General features: G+C 49.5%; 1 pseudogene; it reads left to right on the top strand.

Annotated features, from left to right (window-relative positions):
* Positions 1-1422: 1422 nt before the first annotated feature.
* On the top strand, positions 1423-3241 carry LOC138472615 (zinc finger protein 615-like; annotated as a pseudogene).
* Positions 3242-10362: the final 7121 nt, after the last annotated feature.

Genomic DNA, 10362 nt, shown 5'->3' with positions numbered 1-10362 from the left:
CGCTGCACTTGCCGAACACCCCATTGCTTCTGCGGTTGTCGGGAGGGGCACTGTCTAATGACAGGTGTGATATTGCGCAGACCCCCTTCTCCCTCTGTATTCCAAGGCCCACAGCTTTCATTATAGTGGAACACCCCACCAGCCGGGCTCATCTCCGTTGATGCAAAGGTTTTTGGGAGGGGCACTGTCTAATGACGGGCGCAATATCGCGCAGACCCACCTCTCCCACTGTATTCCGAGCCCCCCAGCTTTTATATTAGTGGAACACCCCACCCGTCACCTGCACCTCTGTTGCTGCACCGGTTGTCGGGAGGGCCACTGTCAAAGGACAGGCGCGATACTGCGCGGACCCCCTTCTCCCGCTGTATTCCCAGGCCCACAGCTTTAATTTGAGTGTGAGGCATCATAATTGAAGGAATATAGATATGCGTGCCCTGCAGATCGAAGCTGCACCGGATTAGTCATGGTCGCCAGAGATAGACTAACCTGCTGCCCTGTCTTGATTACTGGCCATTTGGAGTTAATGAGGCAAACATAAAGTAAGTGAAAAACGGGATTCTGATTCCAGGAGGTGGCTGAGGGGTCTTGTGGCAGTACTGCAGATGTTTATGAAATTAGCAGATTTAGGAAGGGTGCTGCGGTTTAGTTGTGAAGTGCCTATATCCGAAATTAGTTGGATGCAAATGAGTTTTTGGTTTAAGGAGGTTGCTGGTGGTCGGTTGCTTTCAAAAGTTCGGTAGAATGGAAATCTATTGTTTGTAACTTATTTATCGCAAATCATACGTGTACAATCATATCCTAAAATCATTAAAAGTGCATTTTGTATTAAAAGGTGTCATTCTTTTATTGATAGGTAACATGTCAATTTCCTTAACAGTGACACAATCTACTTTTTGTCCTTTCTTTGTTATGGTATTCTGGCAAATTGTATCACAAACAAACTTTATTTTATAAAAAAAATACAGTCATTTCTGTTTCAAACATCTGATGTTTATTCCCAACAAGAACATTTTGGGGGTGGGGCGGCGAGTGGGGTGGTGGGGGAGATGGAAGGGTACTTGTGGAAATATGTAACAAATATGTAACAAGAAATACAAATTCTAATGACTCAAGAGAGAAATTAAGGGGGTATGGGAGAACCCCCATTATCAAAAGATTTGTTTTTAAAAAACAGCGCAATATGCACAATTACCCGATTCCACGATTCCCCTCGAGTAGGGTGACTGATGCCCCAGAAATGCAACAGTGATTTAGATTCGCTGGACTATCGCAGGGAAAAGCTTCATTGTTAGAATGTGCTATTTCCAAGCATCTTAGAAGAGTGCAAGTTTGGTGTCCAGTTGCCTTTTCAGAGTATTCAGGAACTGGGATTAAGACAGCCTGTTGATACATAATGCCTTCGATCCATGCAACCTCTTTGTGGTAGCATCCAGTAACCAAGCATGTTGATGCTGTAAATCCTGGGGGAGAGGGATATCTAGCACGACATGACAATGTTTTATGTGCAGTAAGAAAAGCATTTCTCGTTTGTGCTCCGAATTTGGGAAAAGGTTAATTGAAAAGGCTTCTCTTAAGTCAAGGCACCTGACAATAAACTGGCAAGACACTTTACACGTGCACAAAATGTGGGAACAATTGCCATCTCAAGAACATACTTCTTGCCCACATAAGGACATGGGTGACAACCCATATCAGTGCACTGAATTTGATAATGTCATCCATTTGCATGATACAGTTATCAGCCACCAGCAAATTAATAAAGGTGAGAAACCTTATGAGTGCACTGAATGTGGGAATGGGTTTGCTACATAGGGTGAGCTTACTATCCACCAGAGAAGACATACAGGTGGGAAACATTATGAGTGCAATGAATGTGGGAAAGGGTTTGCTACAAAGGGCGTGCTCACTATCCACCACCAGAGAACACATACAGGTGAGATGCCTTATGAGTGCACTGAATGTGGGAAAGGGGTTGTTCAGAAGGGAACTCTTACTGACCACCAGAGAAGACATACAGGTGGGAAACCTTATGAGTGCACTGAATGTGAAAATGTGAAAATGGGTTTTCTACAAAGGGAGAGCTTACTATCCACCAGAGAAGACGTATAGGTGAGACGCCTTATGAGTGCACTGAATGTGGCAAAGGGTTTGTTCAGAAGGGAACGCTTACTAACCACCAGAGAACACATACAGGTGGGAAACCTTATGAGTGCACTGAATGTGGGAAAGGATTTGCTACAAAGGGAGAGCTTACTAGCCACCAGAGAACATATACAGGGGCGAAACCTTATGAGTGCACTGAAAGTGGGAATGGGTTTACTACAAAGGCAGAGCTTACTATCCACAGGAGAAGACATACAGGTGAGAAGCCTTATGAGTGCATTGAATGTGGGAAAGGGTTTTCTGCAAAGGGAGAGCTTACTATCCACCAGAGAAGACATACAGGTGGGAAACCTTATGAGTGCAATGAATGTGGGAAAGGGTTTGCTACAAAGGGCATGCTCACTATCCACCACCAGAGAACACATACAGGTGAGATGCCTTATGAGTGCACTGAATGTGGGAAAGGGTTTGTTCAGAAGGTACCTCTTATTATCCACCAGCGCACACATACAGGTGGGAAACCTTATGAGTGCACTGAGTGTGGGAAAGGGTTTTCTACAAAGCAAAAGCTTACTAGCCACGGAGCACACATACAGGTGCGAAACCTTATGAGTGCACTGAATGTGGGAAAGGGTTTGTTCAGAAGGGACCTCTTATTATCCACCAGAGCACACATACAGGTGAGAAACCTTATGAGTGCACTGAGTGTGGGAAAGGGTTTGTTCAGAAGGCACATCTTACATGCCACCAGAGAAAACATACAGGTGGGAAACCTTATGAGCGCACTGAGTGTGGGAAAGGGTTTTCTACAAAGCAGGAGCTTACTCGTCACCAGAGAATACATACAGGTGGGAAACCTCATGAGTGCACTGAATGTGGGAAAGGGTTTGCTACAAAGGGAGAGCTTACTATCCACCAGAGAAAACATACAGGTGTGAAACCGTATGAGTGCACGGAGTGTGGGAAAGGGTTTGCTAGAAAGGGAGGTCTTATTATCCACCAGAGAAAACATACAGGTGAGAAACCTTATGAGTGCAATGAGTGTGGGAAAGGGTTTTCTACAAAGCAACAGCTTACAGCCACCGGAGCACACATACATACTTTCCGTAAAGCTATGAAAACCATCCTCTTCACATAAGGTTCCTCACAGCACCATGAATACTAATCAAATGTCCCACTGCATAAACTGCATTGTAATGATCAAATGCATAAGCTGTAATGACAACTATGTTTGTAGCAATCATAATGTGCCAACGACTGCTACCATTCCTGTACCCCTGTAACTAAGCTCCTGCAAGTAACAGCGCCTCAATGCCCCTGGGCTGTTTGCACGCTATATATATATATATATAAATAAAATTATATTCTAAACTAGACATTGAATATACAGGTTCATTGCGACACAATTATAGTCTAATGGACATAAATTACTATATTTTGATACAGCTGCGTTCAACCTCTCTGCTGCATCCCGGTACTTCGAATTGCCTTTTCCAGTTTCTGTCCCTGATAGAATTTGCACAATTCTTACTTCCTGTAGTCCCTGCTCTTTTATTAGTATGTCCAGGAAATGCCACAGGCTAGGGTAAGCTTGCAAAAAAGATTTTGATAGGGAGTTATGCCACGCCTGTACACTGTTGTTGGTCTTTGGCATGTTGTTGAGTACTGCGTTGTAGCAATTCCAAAAATCTCTTGAAAATAGTGGTCCTCTCCTTTGTTCTCCTCTGGTAAGCCTGCCAATATAGGTGTCATGCAGAGTTCTTGAAGTCCTTGCAGTCCGTGTGTTGGAGTTTCCTGCGTAGCTGTCTTCCGGGTTTCTCTGGCTTCGTTGATGCATCGTGACCATCTTGGCATCCATAGCCCACACAGAACTGCTAATCCGGCATACAAGTAAGTGGGCACATTGACAGAGCTTTCTGTCTACTTGAGGTCACTGCTATTCCATTGGATATTTTTCTGATTAAGCTCGTGATTGACGATGACAAAGCTTTACAAGGGCAGGCGGGGAGGGACGGACTCTGGCGGCTCCCTAAGTCGTCGCGCATGCCCTGCCCTTGGATTAGTATTGTTTTAGCTGTTTTAGCAGTTTTTTTCTCTTTCTCTTCGCTGGTTTGTTGGAAAACTGGTGACTGCTCCTCCCTTCACCTCTTTCACACAGTAGGTATTTCGGCATTTTGGCAATTTGGTACCCATCATGCATGTAATTTGTCTGTTCTCCGACTGCACGGTAGGAGCTGCGAACTTCTTTCCCCTTCAAGTAGCAGCGGTTTGGGCTGTGGGGCCAGCGGGGGCTGAAAGGAAGGGCATTAAGATTATCATCACAGCTTCTAACTAGTTTTCTAACTAGTTTTAATCAGCAGCAAGCTTAGCTGATCCGTGGATTACTGGAATAACATTCCATGTTTGTGGCCACACTCATAGTTGGATTTATAGTCCCATAGACTCATGGACTCATAGACACATAGATTGGACAACACAGGCCGGTTCCAAAAGCTTTAAAAGCTGTACTGCCGTCCTTGCCAATTGTAGAATAACTGTGGAATTCTGTGGAATATGGAATACTGAACTGGCCACTATGGAATTGGTGACAATCTTGAGTACTGAACCTGTGAATGTGGACTACCAATCAATGTGGACTGTTTTTTATGTCACAGATTGTTATCAATAATCAGGTAGCATTTTTTCCCTATTTATTATTAATTAACCATTATATCTTTTATTTATTGTTTCCATTTAGTGGGCAAATGTTGTCAATGTTGTTTTAATAAGGTGGACTTTTGTATTGGTGATATTTACAATTAAATCTTATACCTTGTGTTGATGTTAATTCAGTAGTACGGATTTGTATACCACTGTTCATTACCAGTATTTTAGTACTTTAGCCCCCACTCTATTGCACAGAATTAACACCTAGTGTGTCAAAAGAATGGTAAAAAGGAAATTAAGGGATGAAGGTGCTGCAACTAGTGCCAAAAAACCTAAACAGGATTCCAAGATGGCCGTGCTAGTGAACACCACGTCCAATGCGCTCCCGACCCGCGAGGCCTCAGCATTACTACAACTTGGTGCTCAAGCCCTCCCCAGGCTCTAAACGCTTCAGAACCTGACGCCAGAAAGCGGTCCTGCAACCCAGTGACCACTTTGACGCTCCCGCGGAGCACCCAGCGGGGGAGAATTAATTGACACTGCAATCCCCTCTGTCGGCCAACAGCAACCATCTGAGTGCCGGCTCGCCCGCTCAACGGCAGCCCGCACTGCCTCCGGAGGTGGGGTCAGCACCAGCGGGACCTCACCAGCCCACCCGGAGGATCTTGCAGGGGAGCACCCCGGCGATTCTGACTATTTTTCCCCGGGCTGCGGAGCTCCCGCCACAGCGACGTCCTGGGGAACAAGGTCCCCGGCAGCAACAGACGAGGATCCCCGAATGCTGACGGAGCCAGCGTGTGGGACAGGTATGGTGGGTTCCCGCACGGTTCACTGGCGGGACCTCGACACCGAACAGCAGCACAAAGAAGCGGCTTCCTCACCTCCCGATCAAGCCAGCGCAGAGAGTCCCCGGGGCTCCTCCATCTCCTGAACCAGTTGGTGCGGAGAGTCCTTCCCCCGCGCACTGAACTCCGACCTCCATCGGGAACCGAGGGTCTCTAATGCTCCCTGCCTCTCCTCTGGATTGTCAGCAGGTCTGGGATATTTGCGCTTCCCCGGCGCCCTGTCTTCATCTATATAAGGCCCCTCGAATGCAGCAGAACAACCACGCGGCCCGCAGAGGGGAAGGCCACCAGCTGCAATCTGCGTCTTCTGCTGGTCCATCTGGCTCCCTCACTACACCCACACTGCTCAGAACCCACCGGAATTGAGGCGCATGGCGATACCCGGGCCGGGGAGCTCCTCAACACCCTAGGGACGGGGGGGCCTGCAAAGTGGAACCCAGAGGCATTACTACAGAATCTACCACCCGAGGTACACAACAGCCCCCTAAAGAGTAGAGAGCATATCCAAGTAAAGAGGAGCATCCATCAACCCAGGCCAGAGCTGCCTGCCCATTACAGGAGGGGCCTACATCACCCAGACTCTACGCCTCTCCAACTCACCACGGAGGTCAGAGGGCCCTGAAGCCAGGAGGGCCCCAATTACACTCACCAGGACCGGGGCTACCCTCAGGGTCCAGGAAAGTACCTGGAAGGCCCAACGGCAGGACTGGTCCCCCGGGGATCAGGTCAGCAGCCTAACCCCGGCAACCCTACACACAGATTACAGGCCGCCATCTACTCCAGCTCCCAGACCTAACCATTACTGCTCTCGGGCCCAGGGGGATGAACCATGTCCATCAAGGGAGGCAGTGGGGGCACGGGTAACCTCGGGGACACCGTCATTGACTGGACTACCTCAACAATAAGAATAGAGGCCAGGGGGCAGTTGTTAGCTCTGACAAGGAGGGTCTGCCAGCACACCCCTGAACCCGGTGCAACCCTGCACGAAACTCTGAGGAGGGACCCACAGTCCCCCAGAATGGACCGCCCAGCCCCTGCATGCCCGACGGGTCTGCGTACGGAACAATGTCGAAAAACAGGAACAAAGATCCCCAGCTACCCCCCAGAAACCCCAGGAAGACGCAAGAAGGTCCTCTAACAAAAATATGGGCTAAGGACACAGACCAATCCAGGGCCATCCCGACAAGACTGGTCGGTGGATTCAAGGACGGAACCACAGCAAGAGGATCAAGACAGACCAGTCACGTATGCGGCTCTCAAACACCTCTTAGGTGAATTAGTGGACAAGATCACCACAGTGAAACAGAAACAGATGGACGCCCTGAAAGAAGATCTGGCAGATGGGCTACGAGAGATGAAGAGGGACGTCAACAAAATGGAGGAGAGAGTGGACACGAACGAGAGAGCAATACAAGAACTGATGGAGGACTCCAGGAAAGCAGATCCCCCTGCTGGAAACCCTGGCGGTAGCCACATACAACCTCGAACTCCAGGCGGAGGACCTGGAGAACAGGTCCCGGAGATCAAACATCCGACTCAAATGCTTACCAGAGGCGACACAGGGTCAGGATCTCCCGCAAATCCTCAAAACCATATGTGGAGACCTCTTATCCCCGACATCCAATTTGACCGAGTCTACAGGGTGGGGCCACGAAGCCAGGAACGAGACCAAGGGATGTACTTGCGGCCTTCCACAACTACACTGTTAAAGAATGAGTCATGGCCAAGGCCAGGAAAGCAGACCGGATCACCTTCAACCAAACTGAAATATTTATCTTCCAAGACCTAGCCCAGGCTACGCTCATCAAACAGAGGAAGATGGCCCCTGTCTTGACATTCCTAAGATCCAGAGAGATTCGATACAGGTGGGCCCACCCTTTCGGCCTGACCTTCGAGTGGCAAGGGAAGAACCAGAAAATCACGACCTGCGAGCAAGGCCTCTCATTGCTGGGCATCAATGACGACTACCAACATCAAGCTACTCCCTCCTCAAACGCACACAACTCCCGCAGGCCATGGGAATGGTCCATGGTCAAAAGTAAAAGGCCAAAGAAGGGGGAAGTTCAACCTCGCTGAAGGTCCCCTCTGCCCGGACATGAGCGGGACTTGATGGAATCCGGCTCCGAAGCCCCAACCTGAATTCTTTCCATGTAAGACCACCAGCGACTGGACAACTCGCCTAGGGAGGGGGTAAGTTAAGTTAAGTGATGTCAAGTTTAGACAAAGTTAATTAGACTTGTGCCAAGTTCGCAGCAAGCAGCTTCAAGCCAGAAAATGGCCAAGCGAGGCACCGCGAGGGGGGGGGGGGACGGAATCTGGGAAAGAGATTGGGTGATCTCACGTGGGGCACCTCTGGGACTATGCTAGGGTTCAACTCTGGTAACCAAAATCCGAGGGGGGCCGAGTGCCAGTTGAACCCAACCAGTTGGGGAGGGAAGAGGGCGAGGAGTGAGGTAAGGGACATCAAGGGGGGCTGCGACGGCAGGACCCAGGAGCGAGACCAAGGGATGTACTTGTGGCCTTACCCAACTACACTGTTAAAGAACGAATCATGGCCAAGGCCAGGAAAGCAGACCGGATCACCTTTAACGGAACTGAAATATTTCTCTTCCAAGACCTAGCACAGGCTACGCTCATCAAACAGAGGAAGATGGCCCCTGTCTTGACATCCCTAAGATCCAGAGAGATTCGATACAGGTGGGCCCACCCTTTCGGCCTGACCTTCGAGTGGCAAGGGAAGAACCAGAAAATCACGACCTGCGAGCAAGGCCTCTCATTGCTGGGCATCGATGATGACTCCCAACATCAAGCTACTCCCTCCTCAAATGCACACAACTCCCGCAGGCCATGGGAATGGTCCACGGTCAAAAGTAAAAGGCCAAAGAAGGGGGATGTTCAACCTCACTGAAGGTCCCCTCTGCCCGGACATGAGCGTGACTTGATGGAATCCGGTTCCGAAGCCCCAACCTGAATTCTTTTCATGCAAGACCACCAGTGCCTGGACAACTCGCCTGGGGAGGGCGTAAGTTAAGTTAAATGATGTCAAGTTTAGACAAAGTTAATTAGACTTGTGCCAAGTTCGCAGCAAGCAGCTTCAAGCCAGATAATGGCCAAGCGAGGCACCTCGAGGAGGGGGGGAAGACGGAATCTGGGAATGAGATTGGGTGATTTCACGTGGGGCACCTCTGGTACTATGCTAGGGTTCAACTCTGGTAACCAAAATCCGAGGGGGGCCGAGCGCCAGTTGAACCCAACCAGTTGGGGAGGGAAGAGGGGGAGGAGTGAGGTGAGGGACATCAAGGGGGGCTGCGACGGCAGGACCCAGGAGCGAGACCAAGGGATGTACTTGTGGCCTTACCCAACTACACTGTTAAAGAATGAATCATGGCCAAGGCCAGGAAAGCAGACCGGATCACCTTCAACGGAACTGAAATATTTCTCTTCCAAGACCTAGCACAGGCTACGCTCATCAATCGGAGGAAGAAGGCCCCTGTCTTGACATCCCTAAGATCCAGAGAGATTCGATACATGTGGGCCCACCCTTTCGGCCTGACCTTCGAGTGGCAAGGGAAGAACCAGAAAATCACAACCTGCGAGCAAGGCCTCTCATTGCTGGGCATCGATGACCACTCCCAACATCAAGCTGCTCTCTCCTCAAATACACACAACTCCCACAGGCCATGGGAATGGTCCACGGTCAAAAGTAAAAGGCCAAAAAAGGGGGAAGCTCAAACTCACCGAAGGTCCCTCCCGCCCGGACATGACCGGGACTTGATGGAATCCGGCTCCGAGGCTCGACTTGAATACTTTCCATGCAAGACCACCAGCGACTGGACAGCTCGCCTGGGGAGGGAGCAAGTTAAGTTAAGTTTTGTGATGTCAAGTTTAGACAATGTTAATTAGACTTGTGCCAAGTTCACAGCAAGCAGCTTCAAGCCAGATAATGGCCAAGCGAGGCCCCGCGGGGAGGGGGAGGGAACACTGAATCTGGGAATGAGATTGGGTGATCTCACGTGGGGCACCTCTGGGACTATGCTAGGGTTCAACTCTTGTAACCAAACTCCGAGGGGGGCAGAGCGCCAGTTGAACCCAACCAGTTGGAGGGAGAAGGGGGCGAGGGGGGAAGGAGGGGAACATCCGGGGGGACCCGACATCATGGCTGAGATGGTACACCAGGAAGGGTGGAAAAGCAATAGTCCTGCCCCCTATAATACATAGGGAGACAAGTACAGGCTAAGGTTTCTAGAAGGGAGTATGGCTAGCAACAACAGGTTGAAGATTTTATCCCTAAATGTTAACAGACTAAAATCGCCTACCAAAAGGAAAAAGATAGAGAGGTTCGTTAGAAGGGAGCATCCAGACTTGGTAACACTACAGGAAACTCACATTCAGACTCGGGACAGACAGAGAATAAAAATCTGGGGATACACAAGAGACCTACATGCTACCCAACCCGTCAAGAAAGGGGGGGTTCTCATTGCTCTGAGAGACGGACTAGATCTCACTGTGACGGGATTGTAAGCAGACACTCAGGGGAGATACCTAGCGGTCGCTCTGGAGGGGAGGGGAGAGAGATACACCGTGGCAACCTTATACGCTCCCAACACTGGCCAAGACACATACATCCAAAAAACACTGACCACCCTCGAACACTTCGCGAAAACACCCATCATCCTAACCAGGGACCTTAACATGACCTGGGATCCTAAGAAAGACAGAAGTAACATCTCCCCAGGAACAGAGGGGCGCCCATCCGAGGGCCTCAGGG

This window comes from Ambystoma mexicanum, chromosome 8 (genome assembly GCF_040938575.1).
Source record: "Ambystoma mexicanum isolate Mex_15411 chromosome 8, UKY_AmexF1_1, whole genome shotgun sequence".
Lineage (NCBI taxonomy): Eukaryota > Metazoa > Chordata > Amphibia > Caudata > Ambystomatidae > Ambystoma > Ambystoma mexicanum.
Note: the sequence above shows the minus strand (reverse complement) of the source record. Positions and strands in the feature narration are given on the sequence as shown.